The sequence below is a fragment of the Monodelphis domestica genome, chromosome 1 (assembly GCF_027887165.1).
Source record: "Monodelphis domestica isolate mMonDom1 chromosome 1, mMonDom1.pri, whole genome shotgun sequence".
In the NCBI taxonomy this organism is placed as follows: Eukaryota; Metazoa; Chordata; class Mammalia; order Didelphimorphia; family Didelphidae; genus Monodelphis; species Monodelphis domestica.
The window spans coordinates 472,861,486-472,871,890 of record NC_077227.1 but is presented as its reverse complement, the minus strand read 5'-3'; positions in this window follow the sequence as shown (position 1 = coordinate 472,871,890).

Here is a 10,405-nt window from a genome sequence, read left to right as displayed (position 1 = left end):
ATGAGATCATGGACATGGATCCACTGAAGGTTTCAGAGCACAATGATCTAAATACTGTGCACAAAATTTAGACATGGTTCTTGCATCTTGGAGCTTACATTCTAGAAGGAGAATAAATCATGCATAAATATAATATACCATATTGATATATATTCTAAACACTTTAAAGAAGTGAGAGACATAATTGACTATAAATTGTAGACCAGATACATATCTGCATTCTCCTTTGATAGTTTCTTAGTCAATGAAATCACAAGTAGAGACTTTGAAAAGTACCATGTACTAAGTAAGATTTGAGAGGGAGGATGATTAACAATTAAATGTGATCTCTTTCTCTGCAAAGGGTAATGAGCAAGTTTCTTTCTTTAAAAAAAAAACACAAAAAAACCCTCTTACCTTCCATCTTGGAATTGATACCATATATTGGTTCCAAAGCAGAAGAGTGATAAGGGCTAGGCAATGGGGGGTTAAGTGACTTGTCCAGGATCATACAGCAAGGAAGTATCTAAGGCCACATTTGACCTGAAGTCTGTAGGCCTGGTTTTCAATCCACTGAGCCACCCAGCTGCTCCACAGTGAACAAGTTTCACCTCAGTGTAAGCAACCACTTTTTTTTTTAAACCCTTACCTTCCATCTTGGAATCAATACTATGTAAGGGCTAGACAATGGGGGTCAAGTGACTTGCTCAGGGTCACACAGCTAGGAAGTGTCCAAGGCCAAATTTGACCTCCTAATTCTAGACCTGGCTCTCAATCCACTGAGCTACCCAGCTGCCTCCTAAGCAACCACTTTCTAAGAATTAGAACTTCTCATCAGTGAAATGAACTTCTTAGCAAGAGGCACTAGGCTCTGAATCACTGACTGTGTTTAGTAGAGACTAGAGAGCAAGGGTTCTTAATGGGTTGTCTTGTGTCATGAGCCACTTTGGCAGTCTGGTAAAGCCTAGGGACCACTTCTCAAAATTATGTTTTGAAATGTGTAAAATACATAGAATTACAAAGGAAACAAATTAGGTTGGAATATTTTTAAAAAATAAATTCATAGCTGGCAGCAGGGTTGCTCAGTGGATTGAGAGCCAGGTCTAGAGACAGGAGTTCCTGGGTTCAAATGTGACCTCAGACATTTCCTAGCTGTGTGACCCTGGGCAAGTCACTTAACCCCCATTGCCTAGCCCTTACTGCTCTTTTGCCTTGGAATCAATACACAGTACTGATTTTAAGATGGAAGGTAAGGGTTTTAAAGAAAAAAAAAAAAGAATCTCTGCCACAGAGGCTGGTTGGCTATCAGGGATAATGTAGGAGAAAAGTTCTTAACTTGCAGGGCAGGAGTGTGGATCAATTGGAAGAACTGGTGAACCTGGATGGGAACCCCTCCCCCCCCCCATTCATTATCACCAACCTCTAGCTGAAGTTAACTTTTCCTTAGCGTATGAATTTTTAAAACACTGAGAAAGGGACCAGAACACAAAAAAGGTTAAGAATCCCTCCCTGCTGGAGAAGGATCAGGTAGGGGTTAGAGGAGGAGACCTCCAGTTCCTTTCTAACTCTGAGAATCTCATTCAAATTCCTTTAAAAAGCATAATCCTTTGTGTACACAGATGATAATCCTAACCTCCCAGCAATAGCACTCTGACTCTGACTTTGACTCTGAGCCGAGTCTCAGGCATCCGAGATGCCTTACTGAGCCTCTGCTACTCTCTCACCCTTGTCTCCTTGTCATCAGTGGTATACAAGCTGGACGAGGGCTGGCTAGGGTTAGGGGTGAAGTCTAGTAAACAATTACTCTTCTCCTGTGTTCCCAGCCCAATACGAGGCCCTACAGCAGGACAAAAAAAGAGAATCAAAGACGGAATAAGACTTCAGGGATCTTACAGTTTAATAAAGGAAGCACACACACACACACACACACACACACACACACACACACACACACAACTAAAAACTGAGGACAAGGACAAGATTCCTGCTCAGCGTCTAGTAGGAGACAGAGATGAGGAAAACAAAAATAAAGACAACACTTGGCAGAGTGTAACAAGTACAAAGTCCAGAAGTAAATATCCAAACATGGTATAAGAGTCCTGAGGAAGAAATTAAGATTTCTGCCTGGTAGGATTAGGGTAGACATAATGAACAAACTGAAAACTGAGCAGAGCCTTGAAGGATGAGCATCATCTGGACAGGTAGAGATGGGAAAATGGGGTTAGTGGAAGAGGGAATACCATGAAAAAGAAGAGAGGTAGGAATTTAATTCAACAAAAAAGGGGTTTTCTTGGCAAAGCTACTGGAATGGTTTGCCATTTCTTTCTCTAGCTCATTTTGCAGATGAGGAAACTGAGGCAAACAAGGTTAAGCGACTTGCCCAGAGTCACACAGGTAAGTGGTGTCTGAAGTTTAAAATCAGGAAGATGAGCCTTCCCAACTGGGGTGGGGGCAGGGGCACACTATCCACTGCACCACCAAGCTGTTACTGTACTGGAGCACTGTAGATACAAAGTTGTAGGACATAAAGTTTCCAGCAGCTTCATGGGAGAGAGGATGACAACAAGGTAACTGATAAAAGCAGAATGAGAATCGTGCAAAGGGGAATTTGTGGAACAGTTCCAGGAGATGCTTGAAGCCTGAGACACTAGTTTCATCTGGCTGGGAGAAAGAGAGAAGGCTTCTTAGGAGAGTGGTTTTGCAGTAAGACACATCAATAGATAGAGATGGATAAGGAAAAGGAGTCTATTCCTGACATTGGATACTAGAGATGGCAGGATGGGGAAAAAAAAGGAATAGAGGAGCATCTCGTTCCATTGGAATAGAAAGTGAATGAAGCGTGACATCAGGCTGGAAAGCTACATTTCTAAGGGTTATACTTGCCTCAGTAGGCATTTGGAAGCTATTGAAGATTTTTGAATAGAGGAGATACAATCAATCAAATAAGGAGTTTATATGATGTATGATAGATAGTGCATCAGGAATTCTATTTGGAGAGTGGTGAGGATGATGAATCAGAGAAAGGAAAGACTGGAGACAAAGAAACCACTTAGGAGACTAAGAGAGGAGGAGATGTGGGTCTAAACTAAGACTGTTGTGAAAGGATGGGGGAAAGGGTATAGCAGAGGTAGAATCAGCAGAAATTGAAAATCGAGGACACAAAGGGATGAGACAATGAGTCTAGTGACTGAGAGAATGGTGGAAATCATGAGTGTTTTAGGAAAGATTAATAGTTTAGTTTGGCTAAAAAACAAAATTAGATTCAGGAAAGTAGTTTGGGGCTGGCTCATAGAAAACTCTGAATAACAGACTAACTGGCTTTCCCAATCTTGTCTTCATTAGTGGCACTCTGAAGAGAGAAAGTAAGTAGCCCAAATGCAAAGTTAGATTTATATCAGGTGACAGGGTCAAAATTTGAGTTCCAGATTCTTAACATTGGTATGGTAGTTGTTTTTTGAAAGCTCCTTTTGGGCTTCTCCATGCAAACCATGAATAGCCTTTGGGAGAAAATAGAATTGTTTTCGGGAGCACCTGGGTAACTCAGTGGGTTAAGAGCCAGGCCTAGAGATGGGAGGTCCTGGGTTCAAATATGGCCTCAGACACTTCCTAGCTGTGTGACCCTGGGCCAGTCACTTAACCCCCGTTGCCTAGTCCTTCTGCCTTGGAACCAATACATAGTATTGATTCTAAGATGGAAGGTAAGGGTTAAAAAAAAAGAAAATAGAATTGTTTTGACAGGTATAGACCTAGAGTACTGATCTATGAGAAGACACTTGGATACATATTTGACATACCATCTATGGCCCAGGTCATAGCTGGCATTTGTCTTGCTGTGAGCCCTGTACAGAAACTGTGCATAATGTGCCCAGACATGTTCCTAGAAATCCTGACAGGTAGCCTGTACAAGCAGGTGAGTAGCAAATTTCTTGTTTGAATAAGGAGTGTTCCTATAGCTTAAACTCTGGGTCTCAGTTTCCTAATACTTAAAATGGGGTGTGTGGTAAACAGGGATAATGGATTAGATGGCTTTTGAGGTCAGTTCTGACTTATGTTAATGAAATAATGTTTTGGTGGTGGTTCATGGGTGAAGGTACGCCTGTGTGTATATTTAGTAGTTACTGCCTTGAAATCTTGAACTTTAGCATTTGATCATATGCTGTCATGTTTTGTCTTCTAATTATTTCATGTACATGTCACCTCCCCAAAAGACAGAGACCTTGTGTTCTCAATTCTTATTTAATTTCTCTCTTTTCTTCAGTATCTAGCTGGAATGCCAACTTCTCCTGAAAGTCTTCCCTCATCTAACCACTTTTCCTGCCCATAGAGACTTTTCTTTTTCAAATGACACATTGCACTTTGGTACCACTCATCCAATCACATTGTGCGTCAGAATTTGGGGTGGATATTTTCCTTGGAACAATTTATTTTAAACCCTAATTTCTGTTTTAGAATTGATACAAGTATTGGTTCCAAGGCAGAAGGACAGGAAGAGCTAGGGAACAGGCGCTAGTGATTTGTCCCAGAAAGTGTCTGAGCTAAGATTTGAACCCAGGGCCTCCTAACTCCAGGCCTGACACTCACTGAGATACGCTGAGTCACCTAGCCACCCCACTGGAACCATTAAAAAAATAAAGATCAATGAGACCCATCTGGCATACCAACAAAACTTGACAGCATCTGCAGCATTCTGAAAGGCCCTCTGTGGTGAGGCTTCACTTTTTCTGCCCCAATTCAGATGACATACTGATGCCACAGCCATCTTTAGGGACCCTGACCCCACCCAGCATCCCAGGGACTTCCTGAACTCACACTCTCCTCCCTACCCACTTCTCCTTTTCACAAATATATTTTCTTTCCATATAGGCTTTTCTAGGGCAAAAACTGGCTAGCTTTCCTAGTTCTATCTCCAGAACTTAAAATCCTTTCTGATTCTTAGTAAGTGCTTAATAATTTTTTCATTCATTCCTTATCTATTGTCTCCCACTACTCCAATTAGAGTAAGGTACCCTCTCATTTTACCCCACAGGGGCCAAACTTGTTCATAACAATTACTTAACCTTCAGGTTCATTTTATTGTTCTTTTCCTTTATATAACCATACCCTTATTTTATAAAAAAAGGTTGATACTTTTAGAATTACATGATATAGGGGGCAGCTGGATGTCTCAGTGGATTGAGAGCCAGGACTAGAGATGGGAGATCCTTTGTTCAAATCTTACCTCAAATACTTTCTATCTGTGTGATCCTGGGCAAGTCATTTGACTCCCATTGCCCAGGCCTTACCACTCTTCTGCCTTGGAACCAATATTGATTCTAAGACTGAAATTAAGGGTTTTTTAATTAAAAATAGAAGAATTATATGATACATGTCCAATCTTCCTTCCCTTAAATATTATCCCATTGATTTAATTAATTTAAATTGAGTTAAATTAAAATTTATTAAAATTTTCCTTTAATTAAAAATTTTTTTTTAAATTCTTGCCTTCCATCTTAGGATCAATACTGTATATTAGTTCCAAGGCAGAAGAGTGGTAAGGGCTAGGCCATGTGTGTTAAGTGACTTGCCCAGGGTCATGCAGCTAGAAAGTGTCTGAGTTCAGATTTGAACCTAGGACTTCCCCTAGTCTGGCTCTCAATTCATTGAGCTACCCAGCTGCCTCCCAATTTACATTTTAAATTAAATGTTGTTGTTTTTGTTAAGGCCCAGAAACTGTTTTTTTCAATACAAAAAAATTCCTTTTTGTTTTTCCTAGAAAATAGTCCAATACAAACTTTTCTTTCCAAAGGTGAGGACTTCTATGGGGAAAAAACAACAACAAAGCCTAATCTAAAAGGAATGGTGTGAATCACTTTGGTGACTAGCTTCCCTGACAGTGTGACTTCAGGTATTCTACAAATCTCTTAGGCATCCAAGCTTGTAGAAGTCCTAGCAACCTGAGAAAGGGCTTCCATGAAGCCAGCTGGATTTTTGCCTCCCTTTGCTTCAGACACATTTAAACCTGTTCAGAACTTCCGCCCCACCCCCGGGTTCCCATTCCCTTCTTTCCTCCCCCAACTTTTGGTTAAAATAAAAATGGGTTAGCAAACTGAGGTTTGCGTTACAGAGAGCACAGGGAATTGTGTTCACCAGGCAAAACTTCGTGCAAATATAAACAGGTACAGCACATCTGTGAGTTATTTTCATGTCTCCAGGGGCAAGAGAGAGAGAGAGAGAGAGGAAAAAAACCCCAGCCCTTAAGTGAGACCAGAATTCTTCTATATTTTTGCCTTGACAGCTAAGGAAAAAATTTGCCAAAAACCAGAGGCCCGGGAGAGTGTTGGCGTGGGAATGTTGGTTTAGTCAGAGATTTGCCCTGGGCCATTTAAATAAAAACAGGCACTTGAGGGGCAAATGCTTGTAAATGGAGAAGCGATTACTACAGAGTGGACCAAGGAGGGGCTCTTTTGCAATCTTTCTCCTTTTTTCTTGACCCCTTCCAAGTTTATCATCACTATCAATTTTTCTCAGATAAATATGTTAGGGTGATCTATTTTTTGAAACCCAAAGACTTTTATGTGGCCGCGATCGGAGGTCCTCCCTTCTCAGTAGAGACATGTGGTTTCTCAAATCTTAGCTTCCCTGTCACTGGAAGGATGCTTTAGCCTAAGCCACTGAAGAACTTTGAAGAACATAAATCAAGCCAGCCCCTCGTAGATCACTCCAGGCAACTAGGAAAGCATAAAAATATTTCCCGACGGGGGAGGCAATGTGAAAATGATCTGGGCCAAAATACTACTGTAATGGGATTCCATCGCCAGTTCCCAGAAGCTCTGCAGGCCCAGAGCAGGGCCTGTAAAGGAGTCAGGGAATACTGTACATGCATTTCATTAAAAAAAAAAACCCTCCCCATTAGACACTCGGAATGGGTTATCTACATGAACTGTAGGCCATTCCCACAGTTAAAACAGCAGAGGCAACTAGTGTTCAGGAACCGAAGTTCTTCAAGGGCAGGGACTGCTTTTCTTTTGTCTTTGTATCTCTGATAACTAGCACAAAGTACTGGTTATTATTATTATTTTCCAAAACCTTACCTTCCATCTTGGTTCTAAGGCAGAAGAGCATCAAGGCCTGGGCAGTGGGAGTTAAGTGACTTGTCTAGAGTCACACAGCTAGAAAGTGTCTGAGGTCAGATTTGAACCTAGGACCTCCTGTCTCTAGGCCTCTGACTCTCAATTCACTGAGTCACCTAGCAGCCCCCTCAAAGTACTGATTATTAATAAATTCTAGAATCAGGAGTTAGGAGATATATTTCTGGACTTCCTGTCTGTTTTGTTGTTGTTGCTGTTCAGTTATTTTTCAGTCATGTCTGACTTTCTGTGACCCCATTTGGAGTTTTGTTGGCGTGGATCCTGTAGTAGTTTATTATTTCCTTTTCCAGTTAATTTTACAAATGAGAAAATTGAGGCAAACAGGGTTAAGTCACTTGCCCAGGTTCACACAGCTGTTAAGTGTCTGAGGCCAAATTTGAACTCAGGAAGGGAGTCTTCCTGAATCCAGGGCCAGTGCTGCCCTATCCACTGGGTCACCTAGCTGCCCAGTCTGTTTGATCTTGGACAAATCATTTTTCTTCTCTGCCTTTCAGTTTCTTTATTCATAAAATAGGGATAATAATACCTATTCTGCAGGCCTCCCAAGGATGTGATTGAAGTTCAAATGAGATAATAGATGGGGAAAGACTTTACAAATGAAGAGGAGGATTATTATTATTATTATTCTTAGGCAACTGGAGAATGAATTAGAACCAAGCAGAACAAAATACATTTCAAAGCTTTTTTTTGGCTTCAGGCTGACTGTTGAAAGATGGTTCCCATGAAATGAGGGAAGGAAAAGGAGACTGAGTGAGGGCTATAGACCAGGAGCCCAGTTCCAAAAACCTTTAGTCTTCTCCCCCAAGTCTATGTGGCTTTGGGTAAGTCATTGTGACCTCTATGGCCTTCAGTTCCCCTAGATATTTTTAGATATTTTATGCTGAAATCAAATATAGCTGGCAGGAAATGATGGGAATTTAAAAATATAATATAGAGAGAAGCTCAGACAAAGTGGGATGTCCACCTCCAGAGAAAAAACGGGTGGAAGCTGAATACAGATCAAAGGGCACTTTCAACTTTCTTTATTTTTTCTTTTTTTTTTGGTCTGTTTTCTTTTTCAATATGGCTAATATGGAAATATGTTTTGCTTGACTGCACATGTATAATCTATAGCAAATTGCCTGCCTTTTCAAGGAGGGAGGAGGGGTAGGAGGAAGGGAGAGTATTTGGAACTCAAATTCTTAGTTTGTTTTATTTTTGGCCTCCTTTTTCTTTATTCAAAGATATTTTATTTTCCCAATTACATGTGTCAACATGAAATCTAGAAACCCCAAACTTGTGGCATAGTGGGATCTGGTGAACCCCAGGTTTAGGGACTAGCTTGTAGGTTGCAGACCCCAAAGTTTGTACTTGTTCCCTGTTCCCAAGGGAATCCACCCTGAAGGGAATCCCAGGCTAGAAGTTTCAGACTGAGTGGTGGACCCTCAGGTGAATGACAATCCACTTCAGATAGGGACTAAGCCCAAGCCCAAGCCAAGTGACTCTTCTTGTCTTCAGAAGCCTTTCCCAGTATGTCACACACTCCTTCTGAACTCAGGACCTTCAGCTTTCTCTACTGACAAGCTGCCTACTGTGCCAAAGAGTCCCTCAGCTTGGGCTTGGGCTTAGTTCCCATCTGACCATCTGAAGTGGATTGTCATTCACCTGAGGGTCCACCACTCAGTCTGAAACTTCTAGCCTGGGATTTCCTTCAGGGTGGATTCCCATGGGAACAGGGAACAAGTACAAACTTTGGGGTCTCCAACCTACAAGCTAGTCCCAAAACCTGGGGTTCACCAGATCCCTGTAGGCCACAAGTTTGGGGTTTCTAGATTCCATGTTGACACATGTAATAATAATTTTCAACATGTTTTCCAAAATTATAAGATCCAAACCATTTCCCCACCTTCCTTCTCTTTTCCCACTCCAGATATGGTAAGCAATTTGATCTGGGCCATACATTTATTATCATGCAAAACACTTCCATATTGATCATTGTTGTAAGAACATACTTTTACAAAACCAAAACCCCAAAATAAAATTATAAATAAACTGACATGAAGGATAGTCTGCTTTGGTCTGCATTAGACTCCTCCAGTTATTTCTCTAGAGGTGGATAGCATTTCCTGTCATAAGTCCTTCAAAAATGTTCTAGATCATGGCATTGATAAGAGTAGCTGTCTTTCACAGCTGGTCATTGGACAATACTGCTGTTACTGTGTACATTGTCCTGGTTCTGCTTATTTCACTCTGCATCAGTTCATGTAGGTCTTTCCAGCTTTTTTCTGAAATCATATTGCTTTTCATTTCTTATAGCACAATAGTATTCCTTCACCAACATGTACCACAATTTGTTCAGGCATTCCTCAAATGATGGGCATCCTTTCAATTTCTAATTCTTTGCCCCCAAAGAAAGAGCAAAAATAGAAATTTTTTTTAACAAGTCCTTTCCCCTTTTTTGTTATACAGACCCAGGAGTGATATTACAGGATTGAAGGGTATATACAATTTTATGGCTCTTTTGGGCAGAGTTCCAAGTTGCCCTCCACAATGGTTGGATCTGAACCCAAAATTACAAAAAAACCAAAAATGTTAAAAATTGTATTTATATCTAATTGAGGAAAAAAATAAAGATAATTAAAAAAACCCAAGGTGGGAAGTCCTAGTGCTGTTTGGTGAACCTATGGCACATGATGCACCTGAGGACATTTCTCACATGACCCACCCGTCCACCCAGCAGCCCAGTGGGAGCACTTCCTCCCTCCCCTGTCTGGAGTAAGGGGGTAGCTCACGTGTGGCATGAGGGTACAGTTTGGGCACTCAGTCACTGAAAAGTTCACCATCATTGTTAGTGTTTTGAGCTCTAAGTCCAGAGCTCCAGGTGAAGTAGATGGGCATCTTTGGCCAGAAGATTGCTGATTTCACCTTAAAGCCTGGGTCTTCTTCTGTACTCTTACAGTCATGTCTGTTTTACATGTTAAGTAAAAAAAGGGTTTTAGTAGTTTTTATTCTTTTTCTAATTCTAAATAAGAATAGCAAAACAGAACAGACGCTGATGGCTTTGATTGCTCACTTACTTCCACTCCATGCTAACATAAGTTCTCTGGGTCAATCAGTCCTGGAGAATAAAACATTAATTCTACTATGGGAAGTTATAGTGGTAATGAATTGGGGAGATGTATGTCTGAAAACCTACTGATCTATGTGAATGAATGAAAGAATGAATGAATGAAAAAGCATTTACTGTGTGGCAGGCACCAGGTTAAGTACCAAGGATCTAATACCAAGGGCAAAACCAAGAAGCTTATTCTAATAGCGGA